Here is a 14,124-nt window from a genome sequence, read left to right as displayed (position 1 = left end):
TAAATTGTGAATAATGCTTATGAAAATGTGTCCCATTGAAGCTTTTATGTATTTTGAAGAGCTCTTAATACTGGGATGCAGTCCCAATCTCTGCAACCAACAGTTTAAGCTGTTGAATTTTGTATTGCTGGTCAGTACAGTAGTCCTGTGAGGAACATTTTAGTTGGTTCATATTTGTGTCCATTCCAAGCACAAATGTATAATAAGGATACAGATTGAACTATTTGTACTCTATATATTTTTTCTCTTAGCCTGAGTTTCTCTAAACCAGTAACCTTTGCAAGGTAGGTGTACAGTGTACATATGAGCAGAATTGCAGGATGTGTTTTTTATAGCCTTCTGTTTTCCCAAAAATATTTCCCTGCTTGGTAATATTTTTGTCCTAGGAATGAGGAGCAATGCATTCTTAAACCACTTTATTAGAAAAGGTCAGCTTTTTCTATTGGAATAATTGTTTCAAGCCAATAATTTGTTTGACTATTTAAAAACTTGATGTTATTTATTAACATTCCAGGCAGCAACAAAGACTGATGTGTTTTGCAGTAGAGCTTGGAATAATTTTCTGGGAACCGCATCTGAAAACAGTAAAAGGCCTATTTATATCAAGTGGAAGCTGAGGGTTGCTTGCAGATGGTGTTTTATTAGAAAATGTATTTGTTAATAAACGTAGCTTTCTGCAAGATTACTTTACAGATGTTTCTGTTTATTTTTACCTTGGGTTAAAAATCTGCTGGTGTAGATGACTTCAGAGTCTGCTGCGATTTGTCGCTAGCATTGTTTGGCAAGTAAATAATTGCATGCAAAGGAAATAATGATGTTGCAAAAGCAAATACTTTTTTTCACTCTTGCCATCTATTAATGCTGTGAGTCAATAGAGGCACTTTAAACTGCAGCATTAATGCGAAGTATTTTTGGAAATAAAATGTACCTTTTGCAGTTTCTGTCAACTGTTAAGAATGCATTTTTAATTTCTTTATTTTTGAGTGAAATCCTGGCACTATGAAATCGATTGAGTTGTTAGCAGTGTTGTTTGGGCGCAGAATTGCACCCACACTCTTCTTGCATACCTCTAGGAACCTCTGAGGTGAACGGTTGTGCTTGGAAAGATTCCTAGTTTGCAAAGACGAAAAATTGCATTATGAATGTGTTGCTACTTCAGTTTATGTCCTGTATAGTGAAAAGTATAGGTGTATAATTAATTTCATTTATATTCAGATAAACAGTAAACTCTAGGCAATTTAGAAATGAACATAGATAATAATCTTAAAGCAGTCTGCATTTTGAGAGTGAATAATAATTTGAAGAGGGAAAGAAAACCCAAAGCTTTGACAAAATAACTTTCCTTTCTGAGACAGAGCACAGGACAATAGCCAGACTGATGGATCTTTTACAGGCAAATCTCTTCCTGAGTTTGGAGGGTTGGATTTTTTTGCCCGTGTCAGAAGTGTGAACTTTGGCCCTCTGTGTTTTTCCACAGATGTGTATCCTGAATTTGATTTACCTTGCATTTAGCTATAAAACTCCTTCCAATCCAACATTGTAGATAACTGGTTTAGTTTAAGCTTAATCAGAACTGACAGTGCACACCTGTGAAACCCATAACCTTTTCAGAATGACTGCAGTGAGTGGCTCCGTTGTAATCTTTATACAATTGATGTGGAGGCTTATGATCCTTTGGTGGTGCTTATCAATTTATGAACCTTCCCAAGCCACTTCAAGCCATAGTGATCTGCTTGAAACAATTTTGCTCCTACTCCACAGGTTTCCATCTTAACACTGTTCCAGGTGCTGGTGGTGATCTTCTCCAAGCTAGCAGTAGGAGAGTTACTTTTTTGGGGCATTTCTCCATGATTTGTTCTGTGGTTTTCCTGTATATCCGAGTCCGTTTTTTCAAGTTGCTGACTGTATGCAGATAAATGGCACACCAAAAGGTTCATAGTGATTCTCTCAAAATTTTGCTTGCTCTTAAAATGAGGAATTCTGTAAAGAAATAAAATTCTTAAGTGATGGTCCTGCAATAACGGCACCCATTAGGGCGTACAGTGTTGGAAAAGAAAAAGACAGTTCTTGCTATCTTATGGAGAGAGAGTAGAATAAGTAACCAAATATTTGAAGAAGCAGATTTAAAAGAAGTGCTCAGACTGATGTGGAAATATGGTGTCATTTATCACAGCTTAATGGAATAGGATGTTGAGTGCCCTGGAAGCATTCTGCCACGTGTAAGGAAGTGATCAATTTTATAACATAATTTGTGTCACTTGAGGTGTTGCTCTAAGAATCTTTGCTCGTTTGCTGGGCCCAATTCTGCCATCAGAGGTGCCCATCCATCTTTCAGCTCCTCTGCAGCAGACAACATTGTTAATGCCTTGCTGCTGGCGTGTCTCTGCCGGGCGATGGATCGTGGGTTAGTGATTTCCGAGGTCATAGAGATTCACAGTAAGTTCACAGAGACCCACCAGGTTGGGTCAGGAGGTAGAGTTAGCAGCTCTTACACACCTGTGGACTAATCCTTGCCTCTTGAGTGGGTGCTGCTGTGTGATTTCCAGACCTTGGCTCACCCCCTCAGAGCCTGTGCAGACCTGACTGCACCATGCGTGGCCATTTCTGGTAGAGAAATAGAAGTACCAGAGCTTCTGTAGATTTTTAGTTATATCATGGAAGTTTTTCTTTGTGATTTTGTGATCCTATTGATTTCTTTTACCTTTTTGCTTTGTTTTTCATATCAGTACTGTTTTCTAAGGGTGAAGGTAAAACATTTCATGGTTCAGTGCCTTGAGCAAAACCCAGTGTAACCACTAGTGCCCAGGCCTGGCAGCCCCTGAGGTTCAGAAGTTGTGGAGCAGATCTTTATGAACTGGGAAGCCATAGGGCTATTGTGTGAATTCCTGAGGCACATGAAGAAATGCACCAGATCTCATGACATAGAGTTGATAGCAATGGCCTTGGAGCTAAAACTGGGAGAGAAAATGATAGAAAGCCTCAAGCTGCAAATGTTATTTCCTGTTCCCTTCCTATTAACTCTCGTCTCTTCGGTATGTATTACATGCATACTTACATGCACACATGTATATGTTAATTTTGAGATTGCATTTAACATGTGATAAATTGTGGCAAGCCTGGAATACTTCACAGAGCTTTTGTATTATGCAGAATTCCACCTACTTAAATCCTATGATGGCAGATGATTGTTACTTACCACTTGAAGAGAGCTGCATAGTTAAATCCTATGCATTTCTTCAAAAAAGTAGATGTTAGAGACCACAATAACAGCTGATCCTCTCTCTGCTGCTTTAAAATCCAGAATCTTGATACATGTATGTATATTTAAACCTCTAGGAATCAGATGCTTACAAATTATTTCAAATTTACTAACGCAGCAGGTGACAGCTGAAAGCAAGCCTGTGCTTTTCAGACTGGGCTCAAGCACAAATTACTGAGAGCACTGAGTAAAGCAGAGGGTTTTAAGGTCTGTGGGAACATCAGAAGCTGCATTCCTGGAAAACCTTACGCCCAGTTCCCCAGAACAATGTATGGATTTCCAGTAAATGTTTAGGGATGGGGAATCAAGAGCAGTTGAGATGATTTTTGATTCTCAAGGCAAAGTTTTTAAAGCTCACTACAGAATTGGCCTCATGTTCCTGCAAAGTAGCAAATGCTCATGTATGAAATTTTCCCAAAAATACAAAGCTAGGAGCAAAGCCAAAAGGCCTACGACATCTATGTCACCACCCACTTAAGGAATAAAAAATTGAGAACTTCTATTTTCACTTTACTTCTAGGAAAATATTTTGACGGGTTCAGTATACTGCAAAGTGATAAGCTTCTGTTACGTGTTTCAAATCATTCTGTTATCGCTGCATGTATTGATTTGCTCGGTGCTTTCTGAGCTAGCTATAAAAAAGGCTGTTCTCCTTCTGCATTAAAGAGCAAGAAAAATTGACAGGTAGATAACCATATTGATTGAACCTAAATAGTAAATGCAAGAGGCTTATATATGACTTATAAAACTCTTTGGAGGAACCAAAGCCAGCATAATATCTTTTTTTTTTTTTTTAATTAAATAGAAAGTAGATGCCTTTAACCAGCCCCACCCCTTTTTGATATACATGCTACTCTAGTTGCCAACTGTAGTACATTACCATAGTTCTGGGCAAATCACTTTTTTCAAATGCCAGCTTCAGCTGTCCCCCAGACTTTGAGCTTGGAAGAAGAATGGACTGAATCACGCATTAAGATGAAATCCCTTTGCTTGGTTCATATTTCAAAAGTCTGAGGCCAGAAACAAACCCAAAGAGCAGTATTTCTTGCAGTATTAGAGGTTACAGCCATATGTTTTTAATTTGTAAATACTGTGAGAAGTAATGTTCTTATGATACTTCTAAATGAAGACCATATGACACCACTCGACTGAACACCTCTTATTGTGGCCTTTTGAAGGCTACTGTCCAATGGTCTGGACAATGGCTAGCAAAGCTGTTTTGCAGGGACAGCAGGAGGACAGCTTGTCTATTTTAAATAAAACATAAATAAGCATATTTAGGGCCTGATTTTGAACCACTGTGACCAGTGGGATGTTTGCATTTCAGAACAGGGCACTTAGAGTCACTTGAATAAGTGTGGCTAAAAGAACTGACCATGTGTGTTTGGTTTGGAAAAAGAAGGGTTAGGTTGCTTCTTTCCCATTGTGCATTTGTTAGTGGGTTTTTGTTTTGTAAGCTACTCCTAATTTTGACTTGCTGTGAGGAAGAAAAAAAGTCTGAGTGAAGTTAGAGTTAATTCTGTGAAGAGTCAGACCTGTGGTGTCTTGAAGAGTGATTTATTTTTTTTTAAAACCTTTTTGAAATTCCCAGTACCAGAGTAATTGCTTGTCTCATTTGGTGTCTTATGAAATGTCACAAAGTAAAATGACCTCAAAGGCTTTGGGGAGAGCAGTAGAAGTATTTGTTTGGCTTGAGCAAAGATGTGAAGGCATCATTCAAAGGCTGCAGGGGGACTGTAGGGTGTCATATTCATAACTTTGGTAATAAATTTGGTGTATGACTATGGAAGAGTCACTTTTTTAAGGAAAATATCACAAGCTGTGTAAAACCAGCATTAAGTCTTGTGTTATCTTAATGTTGACTGTTAATGTACCTTTTGAATAATAACCAGGAGTTGGTAGAGCTAATTTTTCAGCACCTTGTATCCATCCATCTGACATGCAAATGCATAAGGAAGGATGATCTTGGTAGTCTGCTTAGTTGTCAGCTAACAAGGGCATTCTTTTAGGACCAACCTAGCAGGTGGAACAAAGTTGAAGCCTTTACACTATTTTTTAAATACTTTTCTGGAACATAATCTACTTTAATAAAAAAACTCTCTCTGAACAGTGAAATAAGCAATGCTCATGTAAGAAAAGATGGAAAAATGCCATTTTCATGTATTTGAATGTTTCATGATGTGTGTTTTCACTCTGGGCTGTGATCAGCCCTCAAGTGAACAGAATGCTGCCTTCTTTCTGAGAACAGGATGGGCAGATATTCAGGTATCAGCATTTGGCCTTCTGTACTACAATGAATGCCCATTTGTATACTTTACCTTAATCTATGTTAAATTTTATTTTATCTGATGCAACCTCTAAAGTAACACACAGCTACTTTGAAAAAAACCTACCTACATATTCACTGCTCATTCCTGTCATAACTTTCAGATATTTTTTTCACAAGCCTTATTCTTCATAGAAAAGCTAAGGTTTTAAATAGTCTGAGAACACAGAAGTCACATGTTTTTTCAAGTGCAGGCAGGAGAGTGTGCACACATTTCTGCATGGGCAGTGACAGCTGTTGTGAGTCATTACTGGGACTGAACCTGGGGCTTCTCAGGACAGCTTCTGCTTCTTGAACAAGAGCAGGGACTCTCCCTAGAAGCTATAATTTACTTTCAGTGCCGCTCATTTGGTGAATATGATGAAAACATTGCATCCAAGACACACCTGTTAAATGTGTAAAAAGAAGCATAAAGAAAATCAGTGGGTGTAAATGCAGACTTGGAGAAGAAAGTTTTAATCCTGATGAAAATGTTAGTCAAGTAGAAAATTAGACTGTGGTATCTGGTAGGTGCAGATCAGTAAGGAGCAACTGGAATGCTCTCTTGCAAATGCCAGGAATCCGGACAGCTGAATGGTGTAGAATGTGATTGGGTATTGTAGACAGAGTAGGAAATCAAACATAAAACACTTCAAATGTTACATGAGCAGTTGAGACAGAAATACAGCTAGCGAAAGGCAAAGGAGGAGGGACAGCACCATATCTTAGAAGATGAGTGAAGATTTACAGAGAATATTGCAATACATAAAACCCAGGAAAATAATCAGAAGAAATGCTTACATAGGTGAGGAGGACACAAAGGAGATGTAGGTGTGATGTGAACATACAGTGCATTCTGATTTGTCTTTCAGTAGGAACATGCTGACCACAGAGCAGAGGATGTACAGTGGGTGTAAGCACAGCGAAACTGGACTCACCTTATGGGAGAGAGGAACTACAGTACTCAGGTGTGGTCACCTTTCTGGTGGAGATCACAAGAACAGAAGTGCTTAACTGCTCTTAAGCTGATCAGACTCCATCTCATGAAAAGCTGGATCAATACTCAGGTCACTGCTCCCTGGTCCCAGGCAGCCTCTCCTGCTTTCTCTCCCGAATTCTCACAGGTGTGAGGTGCTTACTCACATGCACACCTCAGGGTGTTTTCTGTGCTTCAGTTTGTTGACATGCAGAATTACACTCGGATTTTAAACCATTGCAACAACACAGCATGAATCATTTTTATAACATACCTTCAAAATGTGAAAATCAGAGGAGGTCTTACATGAGCATTTCTGGTGTTATGGCCAGAGCCACCCCACTATAAGCTGTAGTCTCTGATTCAAGTATGGAAAAGCATTTAGGAGCTGCAAGTGAAAACATCATATGGGAATACTTTAATAAAAAAAACCCACAGTGAAAGAAAGTTGAACATAAAACTTGGCAATGCTCCATGAACTGCAGATATAGGTTAAAGTTATTTAGTTGGCAGGAGATTGCTGGTGTATTAGCAATGTTGGGGAAAAAATCTAATTTCTGTATTTTGGCTTGTGCAGTAAAGAAATTCCTCCCACATAAATATGTTCATTTCACCTTCTGGGAAGTAAAGAAAGGAAACTGTAGCTGCAGTCTGTTATTTAATCTTCCTGAAATTAGCATTTGGTGCTCAGGAAGATTGAAAGATTTAATGCCAATGCCTTCCTCAAAAGAAAGAAATGACACACCACATATGCTTTAGCACTGGTTAGACTGTTAAATGGAATTAATCAAAATCCATGTTAAAATATTTCCATGTGTTAATTAGCAACAGTTTGGAACATTAAAATACATATTGGCTTGGGAATAAATTAGTGAAGAAATATCAGATTGAGTTTGTGGGTTTTTAATTGCAACATAATATACTGTGTGTTTTAGAAAGGTAAATGTAAATACACTCCTCTGAAACACTGTGGCAATGTGCATTTAAAAATTGGGCAATGAACCAATCTAAAACAGGCTTTTGTTATGGCAGAGAGATACCATTTCCCATTTTAAAAAAAACATTGGATTGTTCCGTCATATAATAAAGCGAGAGAAAAGCAGTTTAGAAATTCTAAGAGTTTCATCTCAGGCCAAAAGAAGTTTTAAAATCTCCCCTTTGAAAATCAGTGTGATGTAGCAAATACCAACACCAGGTCTCCTGTTGTGAGTAGAGAAATTCACTTCTGCCTTTCTCTTCCTGCTGGGTCATTGCAAAGTTTGTTTTCCATTCTCTCATACTGAGTCTTAAGAGCAGCAGAATAGCATAAATTTAGGTAAGTATGTAAATGGAACAAACAGAATTCATACTATTAAATTAGTACACACAAGGCAGGTAGAGAAACCTATTATATCAATATAGATACCAAACTCCTAACTGATAAGAGGCCATGGTTGGCCCACAGAGTATCCATTTCTTTTCCGAGGGAGGGAATGACTGTTCTTTTTCACGACAAAAGAGCATATAGAAACCACCTCCAACAGGTTTCTTGGAGTTGCATTTTAGGTTTGATCGCCCACAGTCCCATTAGTGGGGATGATTTTGTGTATGGGCAGTGCAGGAAAGTTAGAAAAGGCATGTGGTGATTTTCATTTTTTCGATGGGTGCTGCTCATCTAGCTATTTGTCCTGTAACACTGAGCTTAAAGAAAAGGTCTTGGGGAGCCAAGGGAGGAAAAGGCAAGATAAGTACAGATTCCGTCACTTTCCAGGCCAATGAGCCTATTTTTGCTTGGATTCACAACGATTTCTGAGAGAAGTCAGCGATCATAGGTCTAAGCCTCAATCCCCATTAATACTGCCAATTAATACTGCCAGTCTAAACATATTTCAGTTGATACATGCTGCTTTCCCTTGCACACGTCAGAATAATTTCCCTTTGTTATATCCCCCAGATGTGTAAACTCGTTGGGTTATGTTTCACTGAACTGCAAGCTGTGATGCTTAAATCCACAAGACAAGCTGGAAATTACTTCTGCTGTTTGTAAATACCCAGGCATCCATTTACATTTGCCAGTATTTTAAATATAAACATTGAGATAATTCTTTCTTAAATATGTTAAAACACTAATATATACTTTGTAAACTTAGAAAATCATAAGGATCCTCAGGTGGCCTGGGGGAGTCAGGATTTGGATTTTCTTACTTAGGAGTTCACCCTGAATGAAGGCTTCACATCCTGGTCAGTAACCTTAACTCAGTTTAATCCTTTTTGATGTCAAGAAATCTAACCTTCATGTCACCAGAAACTAGAAACTTCCCCTAAAAATATAATTTGTACTAGCATATGCTACTTACACTTGAACATGGTTAATTTTGAACCTCTCTTTGCATCCAGGAGTAGCTTTCTTAAGCGGCTTCCTTGTGAAGAAAAACTTCACAGTTTATTTTGCATTGGAATAAAGAGAGATTGTAACATCTTTCCTTCCCGCCAACACATGCACTTACACATTGACATGAAATATGGCACAAATTTAGCTAGGGAAATACTAAAAAGGGTACTTTTTATTCAAAACAATTATCCTAGCAGCCACATCATTTGCTCCACAGTCCCGTGATCACGAAGGTCACCATTTAACATGGGTTCATGGCAAGCACCACGCACTGTGGTGTCATGGACCACAAATGGTTTGCAGATCCGAAGTTTGGAAATCAGGGATTTTGAGCTTTGCCAGTATTTCTGAGAGCAAAACTTGGCCATTAAAGTTTCCTGAAGTCTGTGGAGTGACAATAGCCAGTAAGCGGATATACATTGCCCGTGCCAATGGTTAAGATTTTTTCGTTGTCATAAATTATTTCTTTCACTACCAGATAGAAAATGACTGGGCAGAGTGGAATGGAGGCAGGGCTGCATTCAGCCAGTTTCTGCATACTGAATACAAAGAAGTATGTTTAAATCCCACTATATTTTACATACAAGTGCTATTGCTTTTTCTCTTCCATGTAGTGATAAACTGGTTCTTGTCAGTTCCTTGACACATAAAATACCCAATTCACAGTGCTAAAGCTAAAGAAAATAAACCAGACTGAGAAGCAGATCCTTCTCTGTGGGGTATCGAGGTGATGGTGAAATACAGCCAGGCTAGACCTGTCCTGCCCTTTTGTGACGGTATTGCTGTGGGTAATCCCAGCAATTCCATATGAGGACTAAGGTTTTCCAATTTTGATTAGAAGAAGTTAAATTGGATCATAAATGATCAGTCTGAATATGACTTATTTAGGACTGAAAGCAAGAGTAGGATGTAGAGAATTATTGCTCTTCAGAGGAGAAGAAAAATTAAAATTTGCAAATGCTGTTTTCGTAAACACGTTTTATTAAGATGTAACTGCACCTGCATTTCATCAAGAAAATTGTTTGCTACAGTTTTTAATATACTTTGATATATTGAATATATTTGATTTATTTTGATAATAATGGGGTTTTTTCTGCTTTTATTAGAATTCTACATGCTGTAAGTCCCTAATCCCAAGTATCAGATTCTGTGAGAGATGACCTGTTTACTTATAATTTTCATCCCCCTTTTTCAGAGCCAGTGTTTTAGCTATAATGAAGACTTCAGATAAGCAACCAGGTTTCAGATGCTAAATGATTTAACTAAATCAGGAATATCCTATTACTATTGACTTTGCTTGGTTGCAAGAGCCAGGTGCTAGAAAGAAAAATACTGCCTTTCTGTTAGCATTTTAGTTTTTCTGAGGAGCACACTTTGCAAACAAATCTGAGCTTCCCCAGTTGCTGGTTTTTGGTTCATTGAGGAGTGGTCTCTGAATATGTGAAATAAAGTTCTTTTGGTTGAAAGGAAAACAAGAGATGTTCTGCAGGGGTGCCAATAACATGCTCCAGCTGCTCTCTGGTGCTCAGGAGGAGTCACACTAGTGCCACACAGCCCCTTCTCCCTCCTCCTTTCCCCCAAGACATGCACCCTGTGTTCTCTGGCTTCTTGGCACCGACTCTCTCCTCAGATTGACTTCTGCCATGCTGCATTTCTTACTAGTGGAGATGCAGCTTCCTTCTCTGGCCCTGGGACAGGTAGTGAGTGTCTTGGGATAAATTACTTGTCCTAGTAGTAGAGAAAGGGCACCTGAATTCTACAGCTTCCCTGTAAGAGCCAGAAATGCCTGTATCAGCAGGTGACAGGAATGGAGAGGACCCTGCCTTCTCCTCACCATGGCCTGCACTCTCCAGCTCTTTGAGAAGGGAAAACTTCTGTGAGTGCTAGAGGCAGCTTCCAAAACTAAGCACCTTCAGAGGGAACTGATCTTTACAGCCAAGCATGGAAGATTTTCCATGACAAATCTCAGATGGGGTTTCAGAAGTGGGTGCTCAGAACAATTCTCTGTGTTTTTGGCTGGTCCAGTCATTTTGGTTTCTAGGGCAAGGCAGATGGGAGGTCACTGAAGGATAGAAGGGAACAGGGAGAGGGATTTCCCCTTTAGTAGCCACAATAAATATGTTTGTTCAAGAACAAATAGCTGAAATAAGACAAGCAGCTCTGATGCTGAAGAAAAGGCTGTTTGTATCAAATACATAGGAAATACTGTTCCCAGATGAACCACTGTAAGGATTGTCCTTTAATGAAGCCAGGTTCACTTGGGATCCTGTGGAAAGGCCTTGTATTTTATTTGTTTTCCTATTAGCTAACACAGGGTGCTATATGATGAGATGTGATTGTGGGCACCTGTTTCTTCAAAGTACTGGAAGGAAAATTGTCTTCTGCACTGTATTAACTTGAGCTTTTGTGGACTTCATGGAGGATTATTTTTCTGGCAGTGATTCACCAATTTGTGTTCTTTGTGTGCATATGTATAAATCCAAAATTATAGCTAAGCAGTACATAGGCAGTCAGGTGAGCACTTAAAATACAGAGGTTTGAAAGGTTTTTCCTGGTACAGTGCTATGATTTCACAATAGATCACACATGATAAAAGTGGGAAGGAATTACAGATTTTGTTGCTTTGTCTCCTGTGACATGGAGCTACATGGAGATCTTCACTGCATCTGGTTTCTGGTTTTGGCCCTGAATAGATGAATATCACAGCCCCTAACTATTGTCATTTCTGGTCCTTCCACCAGAAATTAGACCCAAGGGAAGCAGTTTTCAGCTGAATGTTCTCTGTTCTGTTCAGTGCTTAAATTTACTGGCATTGCTTGCCTGTCCCTTGCTGAGTGGGATCATACAGTTACTTCTTAAATTCTTTTTTGTTCCCACAACTACTTTCCTACTTAGTCCCTTTCCAAACAAGGCAAGATCCCTTTTGCCCACGATGTTGATGTCCCATTACTCTTGGGACTTACTGTTTCCCCTGTTTCACTCTTACATACCATCAGATGCAGATTGCAAATAGCTGGGGTGTTGTGCCAGCAGCACAACATGTATGCTGTTGTCACAGAAAAGTCTGAAAATTTTAAGTGAGTGCTTTGTACCTGAGAAGCAATCTAATACCTTCTGTTAGGAAGCTTTGAGTGAACAAGCTGCTCTTAAACCTTGAGGTGATTATAATACATGTGTATGAGGTGTGGAGCCAAAGCTTCTGTATTTATGTGCATAAGAGAAGGTATTCAAATGTGTTCTCCCACCATTTTTCGTGTATTTTTAGTGGTGATGGCTGGACTTTGCATATGGATTATTGTAATCCTACATCCTTGTAGCAAAGTCTCACCTTGGATTGAGTGTCACATTGGGCAAAGAACATAGGAGATATTTTGGAACAGTTTTCCTTCATGAATGATTCTTTCTCTCTGCTCTGAGAAAGGGGGGGGAAAAAAGCCACAGGACTGCATTTACCACAGCGTTGTGTTTGAGCTAATAAACTGTGCTGAGAGCCTCAGCTCAGGCTTACACTTTATTTTTTCTAGCCTGAAACACAGACTGACGTATCTCAGGTCTGCCCACAATAGACAGCACAAATATTCCTTGAAAGGATTCCAAAAGTTTCAAGGCCTGGATAGCTGTGGCAGGAGTTTGTGTATTTAAAAAGATGTGCCATATAGGATGTGTATAAAGGTACTCGAAAACTAAACAAAATATGCACACAGCTCTGTTGAGATTTTGGGGAAAAAATTGGTAAATTGCAGAATTCATTTGAAAAGACAAAACACCAATCTACAACAACAAGAAAAAAGAAAACAGCCCACATCCAGAAACAATGAAAAGCCACCAGTGTCATTTTGCATGTGGCTGTTATGCAAGGCTCCACAGGGATTACCTTTATCACTGGGCTCTCCAAGTTGCTGCATCTTGCGTAACACACTTGCACAACAAGCACCACTTCACAGGAGCAGGTTTAGAGCCAGGGCAGTACTCACTGCCACTGACATTGGCTGCAGTGTTTTGTGAGAATGCTCTGAGCCATTCCAACATTAAGGGTAGAAAATGGAGTAAAGGAGACTGCTGGGGAAAAAGGAGAAAACTAGCCCACTACATATCAGTCTTGCACAACTAAAAGAGATACAAGTATTTATTTCAAAATCTGGTGTCTAAGCGTATTAGTTTTACCAAAAAGGAAAAATTAATTCATTTTCTCCTGGAGGATCTGTTTGTCTTCCTGCCAAAGTCAGTGTAATTTTTATTTTTGGCTTCATGGAAGCAATTTTTGAAAACAACTTTTAGCCCTTTAGAGTTAAGCTTAATAGATCAAAAGTATTCTGCATGTTCCCCACTCTCATACGTAAGGTTAACAGATAAAAAAGTGTTCTCCACTTCCCTCCTCTCTTACATCTATACCTTCTCCATATTATGCCAAACAGTGAGATCCAGCAATGAACCTACTCTTCTGCAAAGATATTATTTATAAGTACCAAATTACAAACCCACAGTTGCTTACAGAAAACTTGTCATTGTGTTCAGTAGTGGTTGAATCAAGACCTGTAAAAATAAATTCAGAAAGGACCATTCTAAAATTAGCACATACCAATGATGACTGCATTACAGAGTGGACTGGACTATTTATGCTATCCTCTTATGTAGCACTTCAAAACACAATTTCCACTGAAACAAGCTCTTGGGAAAATAAATGGAGAAGTTTCCAAATACTATCACTGTTTCAGTATTCATACATAATAAACCCAGCTTCTGTAAATAACTCATTTTATCTGTCAAACATTGTAGGCACATATGCCACATTTACTGTCACTGGGGTCGTAAATAAACAATGTATCTGTCTACACATTACTTATGTCTGGAGGAAATGAACAAGTACACATGAAGAACAGTGTAGAACGTATTGTAATTGTATAATAAATAGTTGGTGTTGCTATTGCTAATTATTTTAATTACATCTGGACTTAAAAATACAGTTCATAATTCAATGCAGGATGCAAAAGGGTAATACTCAAACAAAATTAAGTACCTATTTGTTAAATGCATATCTACACTCACTCAAGTACAACTTTGGACTTGAGACATTTTGTCTCTTTATTGTGAACAGAACAACAGAAAATAGCCCCCTCCAAACTGCACGAGCAGCACTTGGATCCAGGCAGTAACTGATGCTCTAATGATGCTTGACTTTGTAATTGGAATCTTCTTGAAAGGGCATTTGCAGA

At 38.8% G+C, this 14,124-nt stretch overlaps 1 protein-coding gene across 7 annotated transcripts in view; it reads left to right on the top strand.

The window, feature by feature from the left end:
- The window catches only part of AFF2 (AF4/FMR2 family member 2), a 336,350-nt gene that overhangs the window by 93,589 nt on the left and 228,637 nt on the right, over positions 1-14,124 (top strand). The window lies entirely within an intron of this gene.

This window comes from Corvus hawaiiensis, chromosome 14, assembly GCF_020740725.1.
Source record: "Corvus hawaiiensis isolate bCorHaw1 chromosome 14, bCorHaw1.pri.cur, whole genome shotgun sequence".
Classification (NCBI taxonomy): Eukaryota; Metazoa; Chordata; class Aves; order Passeriformes; family Corvidae; genus Corvus; species Corvus hawaiiensis.
The sequence above is the reverse complement of the archived record's forward strand: the minus strand, read 5'-3'. Positions and strand labels throughout refer to the sequence as shown.